General features: G+C 40.9%; 1 long non-coding RNA gene across 1 annotated transcript in view; it reads left to right on the top strand.

Moving 5' to 3' along the window:
• Positions 1-344: 344 nt before the first annotated feature.
• The window catches only part of LOC113966431, a 28928-nt gene continuing 10980 nt past the window's right edge, over positions 345-18292 (top strand). Inside the window, exon 1 of the long non-coding RNA XR_003533826.1 lies at positions 345-429. This is a non-coding gene — a long non-coding RNA (uncharacterized LOC113966431). The remainder of the gene's footprint in view (positions 430-18292) is intronic.

Here is an 18292-nt window from a genome sequence, read left to right on the forward strand (position 1 = left end):
AGAGATCAGCTTGTTTACTATTGTACTGAAATTAGGGTCATATGTATTTCCCATGAATGTGCACCAGCAGTGAAAAAAAAAAAGAGAAAAGGTACAAAAATACCTACAGAGACAAGGCTAAAGGCAGGGTCATGTCCTTTGCTCTTCCTTCATGGTGTAAACGACACCATTCTATTGAGCTGACGTAAACTGGCACGGCTGTGCTGCCAACACCTGGTCTTTAACTGATTCACACTGGCTTCAAAGTGCGCCCTGCACCTTCAATGTAAAACACTGCTTAATTTTAGTTGATATGTAACACCTGAAAATATCCAAGACCTTAATAGTACTTTTACTGTTTTCCAGGGTTTTGCTTATTTACAGAGATGCCATTACATTTTTGTGATAACACACTGGATTTGACCTTTGTTATATTGGCTGAAAGTGAAGGTACACCTTCTACTTCCCTTGAAATCAATGTTTCAAAGAAAAAACCCTTCCTATTCTTTCTCTCTTTTCTTATTTTCTTCATTTTTACTCTAAGTCTTCTAATGCACTGATAAACATTAGTAGTGATTTCACCAATATGTGTCCACATTTTGGGTTTTGTGCTTAGTGGTTTGCCTGGGAGGTAGGGGAGGATGCTGAATGCCTGGGCTCACATTAACTTGAGGGAAAAAATGCTCAGCCTCTTCCAGCATATAATATCCTATCCTACATCCACTGGGAGGTAAGTGGACTGTACCTCATACAAGGATCACAAAACTGAGTTCTGTGGAGCAAGGGCGGGTAACATTTTCCACTTAATTTAGTGTCAGGTCTGCTCATTTATTAATCTTGACAAGGAAAAAATGTCTTTAAAAATTACACTGTTTCATTGTGACATTTTAAAGAAACTGTAATTAAAAATATGGATGTTATTTCTATGTTTCATCCAGTTTTATTACAAAGATTTAAAAAGAATTGACCTGAAGCCAAGTATTTAATTTGGGGTAAATTAATTTTAAAAATTAAATTACTTCAATTTTATTGGGCTTTGTAATAATTTGAAACCATACAGAGGCAAAACATCACTCATCTGCACAGGTCTAATGATGCCAAGGAAAACACGCTCAGTATATGATGACAGCAGAGGAAAGAAACAGATTTCCATACTAGCTTTGCTGTCTATTCTATCCAATTTGCTTTGCTTTCCCAACTTGACTAAAGAAGTAGCATGCTACAGAATCTAACAAAGTATCCAAGGGTGGCAGATCAAGGAAGAAGATAGATCTTAAGGCAGTTGTAGAGAGGGACTAGCACACAACAAGATATGGAACCACAGGGATTATTCTCAAGGCCAATGTTTGTCAGTATCTTTATCCAAGGTGAGGAATAAACTTGAAATGACTGCTGGAAATATTTGACATTAGAATCTCTTAGAAAGTAAATAAAAGTAAATGATTTATACAGGCCAACAAGGGACTCCTGGTAAAGTGAACATATATTTTAAAGGACCAATGCAAGGTCATGCAGCAAGAAGAAAAAATAAATGCATAAAGCATACTTAAGACAAAGAACAATATCCTAGAAGGCAGCTATTCAGTAAGAGACTTGAAGCTCACAGCATATAAGCCACTGGAAATAAGCTTTTGGTGTGATATTGCAGCAAGGAGAAAGCCTGGCAGCAGCCCAGTGAGAAGTTGGGAAGTCATATGTAGTATCAATAATGTGATTTATGCTGTGCACATAGGGTTTTTCAAAAGGATTGCAAAGGGTTCAAAAAGTGACCTGGTGGATGTATATGATCCTATTGAAAGGGAGGTAGGGAAATAACTATGTGGAAGGCACAGCCGCACATTGGACATGATCTTCTCACGCATACACAGGAAAGAGCTGTCTGCAAATAAATTGCTTTTTAAGTCAGCAGAGGAAGGCAGAAGGATGACCAATGATTAGGAATTAAATCTTGCTAAATGCAGACTTGAAGTAAATGCAATTACTTGAAAATTTTAATAATGATCTCAGTTAACCCCTGAATGTGGTGGTTTTCTGTGGCTTAGTCGCCAAATCAGGGCTCTAACAGACCTTCTTGGCTGGACTGGAAGTAATCACAAAAGGATGGAATAAAATCCCTAAGGACCCATCTACATGGAAAATCTGAGATCAAAATGGCACCCACCTCTGAAAAGTCCAACTCTCTGAAGGCTTATAGAAATTAATTCTGTAGTCCACTGAACTGAAATGAGCAGTTTGAGAAAGGTGGAATGCAATGTAAAAATCCTGTATTCCTCAGAGTGCTTTTAATAAGGAACTGAAAGTTAATGCTATAATCACAAAGGGAAAGGTCTGCTTAAGGATGAAGTACTGTGAGTCTTACTATACTCTTTTTTACGTATCAGACTTAAATATATGTGTCAAGGGATGTGCACACAACTACACTGTTTTAGCTGCTGAAGAACTAATAGGAAAGTCAACTACCTCCTGAACTAGGACTCTTTCTCAGTCCTACAAAACCCAGAGAAATAAGGCAGCAGCAAGAAAAGAACAACCAGAGGAGCAAATGGGAAAAACTTTCCTTTTAAATAGACTTCCAGGCAATTCTTCAGGGAGTGTGGAAGAAACTGCTTACAAGGAAGGTGGAAGGAGGCGAGGGGCTTAGGAAAACTGGCATCGCCTGCTTTGTACAGTGCTGGGAAGCTGGGAGCCAGATAAACAGGTGTAGGTTCCCCTGCTGATGCTGGTGGGGGGTTATTAGAGTAGAGAGCACCAGAGCCTGAATCCCATGAAGCCAGACATTGTTGATGCTCCAAGAAGGGACATGTTTCTTGAACCCCGCTGGCTCCTCGCTTTCCTGAGAGGGAAAGAGGCTATTATTAGTAATCTGACTCAGGTCATAACCCAGCCAGCAGCTGGGGAAATAACAACTAGTAGTGTAAACAGGGGAACTGTGCTGCAGCCCCCTGTATATAAGCAGGAAAGGGAGTCAGTACAGGGAGGCTTGCAAAAGCAGTGACCCGTAATAAAAAGAGCAGTGCCTGGTTAGTCAGATCAAGCTCCTAAAATAGGCGCTTTTGATAAATAGGTTGGCCTCATTTGAGTCTTCACTTTTAAAATATACATTTTTCCTCAAGAATGTTGCTTAGAAACGATGATGGAAATGTGACACTCAGGCTTTAAAAATAAATATTACAAACTTTAAGGTTAAATGTTTTAAACTGAGGCTAAGCTTTTTAGCTACTTGGTAGGGTTGCAGCCCCAAATGTTCAGGCTATAATTGAGATGCAGGGAAATTCTGATGTCTGGATGTTATTATTGGCCTGTGCTTGAGCTGACCTTGACTTTAGCACCTCTGCTTGTCTGGTTTACAGAGCTTCCTGGTGAGAGGAAGGCTCTCACATATACCCATTTTTTGTTCTACATCTGGTTGACATCTGGGATAGAAACATCAGCCAGGGAGAACAAAACCTTTTCTGGCCAGGATTGGCACAAGTTCTACATCAAACTGACTGATGCAACTGGTGCTATGTACACTAAGATGAAAGTGTAATACATGAGAGCAAATGAATACAAACATTGCCATCTGCCGGCCTTGAAAACGGTGTTACCAAGCCACAGGCAGGTGGGACTGATATAACCACTGCAGTGTACTGCAAGTGGTCTCTCATGATACAGCTGTTGAGGTGTAGCATTCAGAAAGCCGCAGAAATAGTCTTGGAATAATTATAAACAGACAGTTACAGAAATAGTTCATGAGATGAAAAGGAAAATGAGACTTCATTAGCTCCAATTATCAGCACATCCCTCTCTTACAGTGTATAACCCCACTGGGAAGCTGTACTACAATCATCTCATCATGCTGATGTTGAAAACTGTCTCGTGAAGTGCCATGAGTTACCACTCCCAAATCACATGCCTGCATAGCTAAATGAATTTGGCCACAGCAAAAAGTCACCAGCTGCAAGGGCTTGGATTCTCATCTCACTTTCTCACCTCTGCAGCAGAGGGCTTTATCAGGTCTGAACACTGATCTGTGCCACGTCCTTTCTCTAGTATGCTTTCTTTGTCCTTCTCCCTTTGTCTGGGGGACTGCCAGCTGATGTTGAGCCTTTCTGAACAAGAGAGGGAATTGTCTCCTGGCTCTTGTGGCCCCACTTTGTGGTACAAAGCAGATTTAAGCAGGATGGAAGTTGGTGCTTATGCAACTTCTCTCTTTGCACAAATACTAAGACTTGGTTTCTTAATGCAGAGCTCCCAGGTCTGATCTCTTTGACAGCTGTTTTGTCCAAATGCAATCACTTATGGCTTTGCACACTTGGAATAAGATCAAGTAGAAATTGTCTTGCAATACAATCAACTCATTCACTTACCAGGGAAGACTCATCTCTCCTCTCCACTGGTAGAGGAACTTCAGTGAGATTCTGCCAGAAAACAGAGCCCACTGATTCAGTGGGGATTGTTCCTTACATATTTGTGGGCCTCATTATCTATCCTAAAATATCCTGGCTTACAAATCTTTTCTTGCACCCTGTAATTTAAATTAAAAAAACGTTGGTTTGTTTGTTTAGGTTTTTTTTTCAAAGACTTGTTTTGATTATGAAATTGAAGGGGTAGGAATGGAGGAGGATCATGTTTAAAAACCAGATTGTGCTACAGTTCAGCAGTAGAAGAGTATTCCAAAACAGGGCTGTGCACAGTGATTACTGTCGGTGCCTACGTGTCAGAATGCTTTAGGGATGAATATAAAAAATTACTAGTTACATGGCTGCACACATTCTTGTTTAACATTCATTAGTAATCAATGGAGAACATTCAAATTCTCTGTTGGTTTTAAGTCAGAAAAGCAATTAAGCATATACTGAAATACCACCTCACTTTGCTGCTTGCACAGCTCTGTGGAGGGAAGTCAAGGCAAGGCAAGCCAAAAGACTGAGGTAGAATGAGAATTTAACATTTATGTCCCTTTACTTCAGGTCAGACTGAAGATAGTTTGAGCCTGAAAGTGACAGCAGGAAATGTCATGTGCAGATAACATAGCACTCTTTTTGTCAGGCTGTTTATGCTCACTTGTAAACACTCACAGCACTTGTCTTTATTTGTATGCTATCAGGCAATTACAGCATTTAATCTTCAGTGGAGTCACTCTTTTTCTTTCATGTGAACAGGCACTCTTATGTCTCACTCAGTGGCAACCTTTGGCTCTCCCTTGTCTCCCTTGGCCTGAACTAGATGAACTAGATCTTCTCTGCCAGACACTTTTGGAATCTTTCCTTGGTGGGTGGCGGGGGAGGGGGGCACCCATTGTAGTGGGTGCTCTCTCAAGTGCTCCACAGGTCAGATGTCTGTAAGTGGGGTCATAAAACTGGGGAAAAGGAGTACAAGTAGTTGGAAACCCAGGGCTCTTTAGTTCTTTCCTTGAACTAGTTTTCTGCACCAACCCAAACCTTGGAGAAGCACACTGGGAGACGGAGAAGAAATGGACAAGTGTCTGCTTAAACTCGAGTATTTAGAAAATCAAGTCAAAAGCTACAAGATCATTTAGAGTGGGGTGAATATCTATGGCCTCCTTTAAGGGGTTTCATTTCCTTTGGGAAGGCCCATGCCATTCTCCAGAATATACTCTTTGGCTGGTGAATACAGTTCTTCCTGTTTCCTTGCAGAATTTTGTTTCCCTTCTGAGGCTGTGTAAGGGCAGAACCTACTCACGTGAAAGAAGGGGAGAATGGCTAATCTGGCTAGTGTCATCATTCTACCAGGCTACAGGAACATGAAAAATGTGACCTCCCTGTGCTACTTCTGGAAGTAGAAGTACACACAGAATGATGTAGACAGCTGGTTCTGCTGGTTCATAATTCATGAGATGATGGTGAGTGGTCAGCAACTGGCAATACAACAGTGCTGACCACTCCAGTCCTTTCAACTAACAACATATGAAGAGGGTGAAAAGTGTTGTGAGAAGTCACAACATTTGTCCAACAGGTTGGGAACTAGGAGTTTTGTTGTTTGGTTTTTTAAGGTCTTTGATATAATCTCAGCTCAGATTGGAACTGAACCCTCATGCCATGTGGATAGGTTCCCACCAGACCAAAAATTAACAATACAGTTGAATCCTAATGGTTTCCCTAGCAGTGAAAAAGCAACGAATAAAAAGGATCCTGGTCCCTGGTAGTGTCTCAAATTAAGAAGATGTACATATGCATCTCTCCTGTTTGGTAATACTGGTACTACTTTTTAATCAAACAATAATAGAAAATAATAGAAAATCTGTGGTTTTGAGGTTGCTGACACAGTCTGCTTCACAGACAATAAATTCACATAAGCAAAATTGGTGCAGAAGGGGTTAGGACTTACAGCAAAGCTAGGGAGTGGTCTCTGCCATGCACAATCAGTGTCAGTATTTTCATTCAGGATAAAAAAATACTTTTTAAGGGTGGAAGAACTTGTGCATATAAATTCCACAGCTCAGTTTTGCACTGCAGAGTAAGAGACATTTTTCACAGTTATTGACAAAGGACATTCCAGCAACTAGTAAGATCTGGATTTCATTATATATTTTGGGCTAGAGTGCAAAAGTACTATCTGCCAGAAAAAATGTGGTTGAAGCATGTTTTATTAATATATTGGTGCTGTTCTTGGATTATACCCCTGTAGAGGCTCACATCTGAAATGAAACATCTGATTTGCTATATATTAGATAGCATTTCAAGGTTTATTTTTTGGATGGGATTCCCTTACAATATACAGAGACCACGTATATTCCTATTTTTAAGCATTCAGAGACAAACTCTCACTGCCCTTCCCCAATAGATCATTGCTGAGTGCTGTTTCAGGAGCATGTTAGTGCCTGTGTACTAGAAGCACAAGTATTATTATAGTGCAGTTAGTTCTTACTATTGAGTTTGGTACCTCTCTATGTATTTTATGACTGGAGAATGACTTTCTAGTCCAGGTAGCTTCTGTCTAAATGCATGGAGTAAAGCAGCCCAATGCTGTCAACATTTCTGTCCAATGAATGGGCTAAGTCACTGGAGAAACAGTGTCAGGAAGCCTGAGCAGACCTGGAAGACCGAAAGAAGTGCATTTATTTCCCTGTAACCTCACCTTGGAGAGTTATGTTAATGATAAAAACTCCCTGACAAATCACAGTCTCCAAAAAGAACAAAAAAGAGAGGGAAATCTGTGAAACAGATTTCATCAAAGAAATACACAGTAAGGACTGATATTTCCATTGCTTGTTTTGCTTTCTTATCTTCATGTTAAAGGCAGCCTTGTATGTAAAGCCACATATGATCCTGATATGTGGAACCCAGCTGCCTTGAAATCAATGACAAAGTTCCTGTGTTCAGTGAAGACTGTTGGATTTTGCTCATATTTATAGGATACAGTTAAGCTGAGAAGTTAAGAGAGACCACAGCCTTCCAAAATTAAAGAGGAGAGAGAAAGAAATGAGAAAGCAAGTATGTGGTGAAAGAGATCCCAGGTGAAATAATTGGTCCAAGTTTTCATGTCTGGATGTTGTTATTTTTTCCATAATTACTATAGCAAACTCCTGCTTCCAACCAGGGGAGGTGACCTGGGATTTTTCCAGTAGCTGTGGAAATTTAACACAAAAATGGCCAGAACTGTTAAAACTGTTTTACTCATGCGTGTCAGCACTGGGAGAATCAAGATATAGCAGACATCATTTAGTCAAAAGCAAAATTTTGTGAGTGTATGTGTGTGTTCATGCAATCAAAATGGACACCAAGGAACTGAAAACTGCTGTCTACCAAGAAGAGATTGTCTTAAGTACCAAGTAATATACAATAATGTAGGCATGATAAAACATGATTAGATATCTGTTTCTTGCAGTTATCTTTAAAAGTCACATTGTTGGAATAGGGAAGTCTAATTTACACTGATACCACCTTCAACTGTGGAAGTATCTGGCACATCATATCTGCTGCTGTTGGAAATGCCATTGTATTTAGACCTCCAGTTCTCTTCAGCATTCCTCCTACTGAGGTGATTAGTGTTAAACAGTTACGTGATGCAGATGGTTATAAAATAGCCATATCACTTCACCTCCCATAAGGAATGATTTTCTAATCTCCAGAAGCATGAGGGCACATATCCATGCTCTGCAAAACCATTTGGGATCTATCGCATCTCTGCAGGATGCAAGGGAGATGATCAGAAGCCCACTCCATTTCCTTCCTTTTCCACAGACTTTCTTCTCTGATTTTCATTTGTGTTACTGGTATTATAGTTGCTAGCCCTTCCAGAGAGGAAAAAAAACCCACAAAAAGCAAAAAGAGAAGGCAACCCAAATCCTATTATGGACTAACAACATTGCAATTTACCAAAAACTACCTACTGAAAAGTCCTGGTTTCACACATCCACTAATGCCCCTCCCACCCTTCAAAACTGTCTGCAAATATCTATTGCTAATAGTTGTCTGGTGCTAAAACTGTGACCAACACTCTGAACCTATTTGTCCTTAATCTCACCCTTGCAAATATATTATTACATCTGATAAAACTTTATTCTTGCTGACTGCTAAAAATTCCTGTAAGGAGTAAGGTTTTATTATTTCATCCATGGTGGCTATTAGTAGCCTGGCTGTAGCTGCGATGCTATTGTACCTGCAATCAAAAATCTGGGACATCAAGAAAATATCTTCTTCGGGGAAATTATAATCTCTCTCGAGACCAGGTGGATAGATGGATGCAAGATCTTAAGGGACAATGAGAGCATGGAGGTAGGCATGCCAAACCATTGTGGTAGCGCACCGGTGGCCAAAGTTATGTGAATTAACTCAGTGGCAGTGCTGTGGGGGCATCTTAGCAAAGAGAAGGTTTTAGGGGTTTTTAAGAAACAATACAAAGGAGAAGAATGAGCATTTTTCCTCAAGTGTAGCTGGCAAAACGTGATTTTATTCATCAACAGCGAGAAGCAAAGGGAGCTCAGTACAGAACTCAGTACAGCCTTTCATTACTTAGTTCATTTAAGGCGAGATCTCAAGTTTTTGAGTTAGAGAAATATTTCTTTATTGCTGTGCTGGTAGCCAAAAATGTCTGACATCTGCATGACTAACATCTGCATGCCATCATGCACAGCCAGATGGTGGGCTATAAAATGTCAAGAAGTTTTGGTAATGGAAAGATCAGCAGCAGACTGAAACACACACAGAACTATTTATAGAGGGAGAGATTTCATTTTCTTTGAGAAGAACAGTACAAGTGATTGAGAGACTGAGAGACTGACTTAGGAGGAGGTAGTGAAAAAAGCAGATACATGAAGTTTAGGCAAATGACCAGCCACTAGCCTGTGACATGAGGAACCAGAGACCAGGAGGTTTTCTACTGGGAAGGCAAGAGCAATGGGATCACTGGTCAAAGGCAAGTCTAGGGTGAAGCTTCTGAGGTTAAGGAGATGTTTTAGAACTTTGGAAGAAACATTCCAAGGGAGATAGCTCATGGTGCCCGAGTCACTTTAATCTGAGCTGGGCAAAGCACTAGAGTGTATCTTGTTGGCAGGAGAATAAGTCCTAGATGATTGTACTGGCCTTTATCACCCACTCCATCTCAATCTGGCGTTCCAGTCCTGGACAGTATTGGATACATACACACATTCTGTACAGAAAGAAGGAAAATAGGAAATTCCCATCCAAGCTTCAGGTGTGACTTGACCTTGTGTAAACATGAGCCTGCTGGCTCTGCAGAACAAGCACAGTTCTCGTTGAGGGATCTGGGCTCTCCTAGGTTCACACATCATCAGCAAACTCATTAGCTAAACTGTAAAGGCACAAATTGTTCTCCCCTTTCATTTCTGCCAATTCTAATGCCTTTGGTGCACCTACACAGCTGTAATTGAACACAGACCTGGGAGGCAATTGGCAGTGCAGTTGTATTTCGGAGCTAAATTCAGCTGACAGCCCTGGTCCAGGTAAGTAGGAGACGAGATACTGGCTTGATTCCCAAAGCTCGCAGCAGAGTGGCAAGCTAGCTCCTAGCTGTTTTTTTTTTTAATGTTAGGATTCCACGAGAAAATCTTAAGTATTAATAGACATAGGACCTGCCCATATAATTTTTAGAAAATCAGCTACATCACAAGCTTTAAGGGAAGGCAGTGCACGAATTGGCTGCTTGACATTAGAAATGTGCCTGATAGAGTTTCCAAGTTAGGGCCATATTCAGTATGGAAACAGTCCCAGCTATTCCACTCTCCCTGGTTTGAGTGGATTAGCTTAGTATGAATAATTGTGTTGCTACACTTGCAGGAGTAGCAAGTAGAGTCCGTGGTAGAAAAAGAAAATGAATTATTTCTATGTGTTTATTCTTTCAGTTTATTCGAAAGAGATTTAAAATTGATGGGAGCTAGTACCCATAAACATAAACAGGTTCTCCGGGGCGTTGCACAATAACACAACCTAATTGTCTAAGCCTATTACACAACCTTATCAGCCTCGTGGTTTGCCACTAAACTGTACCATAACTGTTTTGCAACGCCATCTAGTGCCACATGGGGATGCCTCAGAGGCACTCAGGATACTGCTTTTCTCTGATTCTATTGCACTGAATTGAACAGCCAATGGCTTTGCAAGGAGAAGAAATGTTTGCATGTAACAGCACTGACAATTAGACCAACAGATAGGAGAGGAGGTTTTGATCCACAGGATCTGAGCCGTTAGTTTATTCTAAATGAAAAAAAAATTCGCTGAAGCAATAACCGGTTTCCAGGCACTATTGAAGTTGGGGTTTCACTCACAGTCCTAGCCCAGCTTCAAGTCTTGGTGTGAGGATTCATGATGTACTAATGTTCCTCTGCTTTTAATATCAGTGAAAAAAATCTTCTTAATCTTCTCCCATTTATGTTTAATGGAAAAATAGCCCCCAAATAAACATAGCATGTAAATTATACTAGTGCTCTTTTAGACTGAATTAAAATACCCTTCCCTTAATTGTAGACCTATTAAATGGAAGCCTTGCTGAGAATTTACTGATGAGTTCCCCATTTGATGAGCCTGCTACATAGCAAGCTTCCAAGATTTATGAATCTCTGAGGAATGAAAGGGGAAAAGAGTGATACAGGGTCACAGAAAAACCAATAACCTCTTTCTGTAATCTCTAGCCATCTAGAAATCCACAAATAATTTTTTCCCCATATGTTTTCAAACATTAATATTTTGGAAAGTGTTGAATTTATTGTTGGATTTTTTTGCTTCAGAACTGATTTTTTTTTCTCTATTTACAAAAAAAATAATGAAAACCTTATGCTTGAAAAATATTATGATTATGAGGAACGATGAAGCCCTTATTATCCTGCGACAAGTTTGTAACTAAATTCTCCCTCTTTCTAATGATAATTTTTACTCTGGTTCTTCATTTGCCATTCTTGTACAGCACATAACAAGAAGTTACTTTGCATCCACCAAATTCTTCCCATCCTGTCCCTTTTAAGAATTCTGGCCGTTTCACAGTGCAAATGTTTGGTGGTGTGTTTTTTGCACTGAACAGAAAGTTTTGGAACAATCCCTTAATCCAAAACAGACGTCTCTTTGCTTATCCTTCTCTCTAGCTGACTCTACAGCCGGAAGGCTGTGTGATTAAGGAATATGCAGCACCCAGTGCAGGCCAAACTCACCTGTAGGGGGAAAGATGGTACTTAAAACTTTTAAAACTTTCCACTCCATGTGTACATGGGGCTAAAATAAACACATTCAGACTGGGGGAATTCTCCATCATCCTGGTGCCCTCTAGGAGGCAGCCTGTAGTTTGAACAGAAGCTAGGAGGGGGTGTGCGATGCAGCAATAACTAGAAGCCCAGTTTGTGTGATAAGCCTATTTTACTCGTAAGATCTCTGACCACAGATCCATGTCTGTAGAAGGTAAGTTTCCTCTCTGTTATTCCAGGAAGCAAATGTAATAACACACTATCTGACAGGTCAGAAATAGATGTGTCTAGGCATTGCTAAGTGTTTTTATTAGAATCGAGTGAGACAATGCAGAACAATGCCGTGGTGCCTTCATTTAGTACGTTCACTGAGCCATCTCAGGCCAGTGTTTATATGAGGATCTGTACAGACTCATATAAATACAAGCCTCAGACCCTGTCGCGCCATTCACAAAGCAGATATTGTAGCAATGCTGTGGGTTTTTTCCTGTTTCACACATTGTGCCCTATCTTGGAGGATAATGTTGTCTATATCTATAATTTCCTATTTGAGATCCTAAACTGGAAGCTGACATTTAGCAATATGTAAGCCTTTGCAAGGCACTTCTGAAATAGTGCCTATGCCTCATGACAGCCTTTCATTAGCCACGGTTTGCAAATATGGAAATGAAGATTGTAGGAAATTTCAGTGTTTTGATCTGTCACTCCTTCTATTTGGAACAGACTTCAACAATGTCAACTCCTGCTCCCTATTAGTCTGCATAGGACATGGACTCAGACCTGCTGTTCTTGAAAGTGGGTTTATCACTCATTAGCTCTTCTAGTCAATGAAACTCTGCAGAAGGGGGGAAAATACGTGGACAAATATGGGGATGATCCTGCATTCTTGTGTATTAACTTGAAGAGCTTCCTAAGGATATGACACAAGTTCTATGATTTTAATTCTAAAATGCATGGCCTATAAATTCCCACAATGCCATGTTAAAGCAGCCAGTCTTAGGACAATGTGTTTTTTTAACTCTGGAATGTATGATTCATTGCTTAAAATGTATTTTTTCTGTTGCTGCTACTAGTGGGCCTCTCATCACCTCATCTGTGTATTTCAACCTTTTCTATCCTTAGTGACAAAAGATAGGATTCCTATTAATGCAGCGTTTCCATCCCATAAAATGCTACAGTGTTAGCTGTGAGTTTGTTGAAAAACCCAAAACTGTCCTGCTCCCATTTACTGAGCATGCTGTATGGATAGCAATGACTATGCAACCCTGATGTCAGGGAACATTTTTATAGTTTAGCAAGCCTGGAAGGCAACTGTGCATATAAAAAGACAACTAAAAAGAATGAAGATCCAATATCACATTAGGAAAGCAGCAGGGAGAGGAGAGGGCAGGCTTCAAAACCAGGCAGCAAGTGAGGGGACTGAGAGAGCATGGACTTGCCTACCAGAGCATAAACACACTGGCTGGTGGAAGGATGGAGGATACAAATTGCAACTCACCACTAAACTTTCCTTTCTCGGTGTTTTCCTTTCTATCTTGATCACGGCTGAGAAGCTTTTTCCTTTGGTTTTAAAAGGAGCTCTATATGCACTACTGTTCTAACTCTTCACACATGCCATTGTTTCTGAATGTGTTGTCATCTCTCCCATTCTTCCATAGGATGTGAACTCCTTTTTCTTTTCTCTTCGCCTGCCCTCCCTGGGAGATTGGAGTTTAAACTTGCCTATGAATGACTGCATTGCTGCCTTTGCCCATTTCATTTCCATTTCAGCAGTGGCCGGGTCTTAAATCATTGCCTGCAGCACCGGATGTCAGCATGACATATCCGAGTTGGCAATGACAGTCCTGGACATGAGCAACCTGACACTTCAGAGTTTGAGTCCCAGCTATTAGAAAATTAAAAGCTCTGATCAGAAAGGGAAGGAGCATGTTGGAGAGCTGGTTTAAGCGGCTGACTTCAGAAAGAGCTTAAATTTGTTTGGACCAGATATTGGACCTTGGAGCCTGCATTGATATTCATGGAGATCATACAGGTCCAAAGAAGGATTAGAGTCAAGGATGAGGACAAGGACTGTGTACTGCACTATATGAATTCCAGATGTAAGTGGAGAAGCTACACCCAGAGCCTTCCTCTTGAGCTCAAACATCGCAGATGTCTTCCTAGAGAGCAGGCATGGCATGCTGCATTGCTGGTGTCATCTGTACAGTAACAGCTTGTTATATTTTCCTCAGTTTCTGAACGTTATGTAGATGGCTGTGTGAGGAAACCCATTACCCCAGAGAGTGCTGTAATATGTAAGATACTGGGATGGGTGCTGTCAATGTCTATGGAGCTCTGTCGTCCCTGATGGTTTGAGAGGAGAGAATTTTGGTTTGACCTCAAAGCCAGAGCAGAAAGAAGGAATTTCTAGGTACACTATGTTACAATATGCAGCCTTGGTGGCCACAGAGAGTTTTTCAGACATAAAGATTCTCTAATTAAAGGTGGGATAGTTTGAGGATTACGATTCCAGCTTATTTGAAAGACTGTGAGAGAACAAAGCTAACTGTTGAAAAAATCCCCAAAATATCAACAGGAGCAGAACTGTTCAGGGGAGAGAGCAAAAATGTAGTGGATACTTATGATCAGCCACTGCACAGGTTCAAGCTGAAGGAAGGAAGAAGGATATGGAAAGCCTGCAAGGGATATCCCTACACCTCTTGAAACTGTCAGAATTCAATAGCACTCTGCAAGCAGTGAGGTAAACTGAGTACCTTCATTGAGTTAACACTGAATATGTGGCATAATCCACTACCAACGATGGAAAATACAGCTACTTGATTTACCAAGGACAGAAAAAGTGAAAGTCCTCTGTGATGTTTTCTCTGGGTTCTGACAGCCTTCATCAGAATATTTGCAGATGCCAGTTAGAACAAATGCTTACAGACATCATCCACCTCCAGTGCTATTCCTCTGTCAGTTGAAACAGATGCTAGAGAGTTCCCAAGCATTCATAAGACTTAGTGTTTATAAAGAGACTGTAAGAGGCAAATGGGAAGGCTACAGAAGGCCAGTAAGCAATAATCCAAGATGATTCTGTGGCTCCTCTTGAAGGAATACTTTGAGAGCTTCTCTTCTTTGGAAGAGACACTAAAGATACATATTCATAGCCCAAATCTCCTAGTTTGGGAGAATATCCATTAGAACCTTGGCAATGCAAGTGAGAATGAACAAGAAGAGAGTAGCTTCATTGAACTTGTGCACTGTTCAATTGAACTGATGAACTGAAATAAGTCAAACATGACTGAGAACCTCTTTCATTTTACTAGTTCTTTTTCAGGGCAAGGGTGAGTTGTGGAGGAAACGGAACCACCTCTTGAATCATGACACCTTATAGAAAATCCAGCCTTTCTCTTGGTTTACCTGGGTAAAAAGTTTATTTATATGAAATGCTGGATTGCTTTGTGAACTACTTCAGCAGGCCAAGCCAAGTCGGTCTTCCAGCACCATGAATTTATGTCCTTGCTGTGGCTTCCTGCCAGCATCCTCTTCATTGAACTGTATTTACATTAGCACTGTAAAACATTACTTCATTCAAGTGTCTGAAGTGAAGCACTCACTCCATGCACTTTGTCCTCAGCTGTTGCCAGCTGGTGAGAAGGTTGCCTTTCCCAGCTGGGCCCTGCCATTCTGAATGTAATGGGAATTAAATGATGAGAAATAAATGATTCACTGGGACTGCTCAGGTTCCAGTTTCAGTTTTAGTTGTCATATATAAATGCAAAATACCGGACAATTAATTTCTTCAGCTGAGATTGAAAGATAAATGCCTTCAGCAGGCATTGCTCTTGGCATCAGATCTTGGCATCCTTCAGTCTGTGTACTGGTAAAGCAATCTGATGGTTTCACTGCATTTCAGTTTGATTTTTAATTCTGCAACTTTAAAAGCCATTTAGGAAGGGGAAGTGTTTTCATTTTATGGAAGGCAGAAGTGGCAGGAGAAAGAGGCAGATCATATTGTCTAACCTGGTGTAGCTCATGTAACCCCATGTGAAGCTTCTCTAGTCTGCTGAATCAATGGGATGATCCCAAGGTCTCTTACTGACAGAACTAAGACAACTTCTATAGGAATAAAAGATAAAGAAGGTTTGACTCTCTGTAGTGTGCTTTAGTGCACAGGCTGTATTACTTCTGAATAAACACTTCAGAATGGAGTTAATGTCATATGTTCTTCTGCATGTTCTAAAAGGGCTTGCCAAAGGGCAGGCTTTGCTTTCTCTATTTCAAGATAAAGTTTAGATTTGTTAAATAGTTTGGAAATGAGATTTCTCATGGAGGTGTCCCTGTTTTGGAACATGTAACTATCTCAGTGTTAACATGCAGACTGTGGTATCACAAAACTTTTCACACAATAATCAATTTCTGGATAAAACACAGATCTGTGTCTCAGGAGACTGCATTTCACTTTCTGGCTTAGAGGTCCTTGCTTTGAGAAGGGCAATAGCACTTACTGTTCAACACCAGGATGTCAGGGCTGTGTCAAGTCCTTAAGATGCTTGAATAGAAAGTTTGAAGAAGCTAGTAAGTACTGCTATCTCTCTTAGTATTATTGTTTCAATTTTATTCCTTCCTCATTCTTAACTTGCTCAGAGTTTATCTTTAATTTGTGGAAACCACAAGCAGAGAATAAGGAAATGTTTTCATGGCTTTGTGGGAGGCAAGCAAAGAAAGTATGTTGTGGGGCTGTAAGGATGGTCAGCTATGACAACTATGGGCACTGCCTTCTTCCCTAGGGTTAAAAAAACCCCCAAACAAACAAAAGTAAGTTTCTCCCTTATTGTTGTGGTACTACCAGTGGAGCATTGATATTCGTCAGGGTATCTTTACAACAGCTTTAGATTTGAAAAAAAAATAAGGAGAAATTAATGGTAAATTGTTGTTTTAAATTTGCTATATGGGTGTTTGCATCTTCATGGGAAGAAACTGTTTCCACAAGTCAAAACCACTGGATAGCTGCAGTCTTTCCTGGAGGTACCTCACCAGAGACGAAGCTCACCTTTCACTCCTGGGCATACAGGCAGCTGCTGCCCTCTCTTATATTCAAACAGCTTTCAAGTGCTGTGAGCCTGTTTGGGGGTGATTCTACCTCACTGAAGCAGGTCTCAATTTCTGAATCTTAAACATACCAGCTCTCTTACATGCTGGCAGAAAATACATCCTGCCCTCCATGTTACCTGATATGCCACTGGAAGGATTGTCTTGGAGAAAGTGCAAGTGACACCTGTGGAGATGCATTTAAACTTGCCTGGGAACTTTGCTATATTTCTTATGAAGAATATATTGACTACTTTTGTCTACAGGGTCACGGCTGGTCAGCAATGAAGAAACATTAAAGACTCTGGAAGTCCATTTTGGATCTGTCAAAGACTGTGAGCACATCTATTTATTTATTCTTCCCTCCCCTCTCTTTGGTGTAGATTAGAGGTAAAATTCTCCAGGGAGTGGATTCCTCATTAAGATTTCCAATACCTCCCAGTATGCAGAGGCTGGGATTACCACATGAAGGGCATCCTGCTATTTTTGCCTCTGGTCCAGTCCCTTTGAAGGGACCCTGGAACACTTCACAATAGTGCAGATTTACGAGGACTGCGCAGCCTGCCAGAGCCTTTCTGACATACTCCTGTAAACTAATTATGGGAAACTGCCCCAGGCCTCTGTCATTAAAAATACATTCTTAGCATTTCATGAACAAAGCTTAGTTTCCTCCTTCTGTTCCTATAGGATATGATCCGTTTCCTGGCAGATGTTTATCCTAAAACATAAGCGATTGTTGCTGAGGAAAGTAAGTTAAAAATAATGTGTCACCTAGGATGAGTCACAATGTGAATCCTGAAATCTCAGCATGATCTGAACTTCTCCAGTGCCCAAGGAAATTGCTTTTTAAGATTTTTAGTTGTTTAAATTCATCTAATTAGAGACTGGGCACTTTGAATTCTGTAGTTTGTTGTCAAACCTTCGTTTTCAAAACTGCCTTAGCATGGCTTTTGACCAAAATCCATTACCCACCCACTGGCTATTTGGGCACCTGAACAAAACGAGTCGATCCATCCAACTGCTTGCGCCTTGCTGGCTCTTATATGCTACAAGACGGGGTGCCAGGACAGGCAGACAGATATAGAATAAACAAGAATGGTTGTTGGCAGGAGTGGAGCTCTGGCTCATGAGGGCAGATAAACACAACGTGTCTTGGCTGACTGAGTCGCATGTGTGATCCCAGGCCCTGGAGAGCAGGGCAGGTTGTGTGTGCATGGGCTGTGTGGGCCTGGAGCTGATTCAGAGGTTCCACATGCAGATGTAGATGTTATTGATGTGCACATCATAAACAATGCCCTTGGAAACACTTGTTCCCTGTCTAGGCAAGAGCCACTGGGACAAGGTGGAATACAGAGACCGAATTCAATTCACCCCTGTGGAGGAGACTGAGGCACCTTCTGGTTCAGGCAGGTGGTGAGGTTATCACCACTTACCTTATTATCTCAGGCCAATTGAGCTGCCAGAACTAGGTGTGCTTCAGATTGTCTAACCTGCTAATTCCTGTATCATAACTCAAACCTCAGTGAAAGACCTGACATTTGTCAAGCCATTCACCTGAGCTGTGACTTAAACTTGCATTTTGCAGTGAGCAGGGTACTTGTAAGC

This window comes from Neopelma chrysocephalum, unplaced genomic scaffold (genome assembly GCF_003984885.1).
Source record: "Neopelma chrysocephalum unplaced genomic scaffold, ASM398488v2 Primary Assembly neopelma1_60, whole genome shotgun sequence".
Classification (NCBI taxonomy): Eukaryota; Metazoa; Chordata; class Aves; order Passeriformes; family Pipridae; genus Neopelma; species Neopelma chrysocephalum.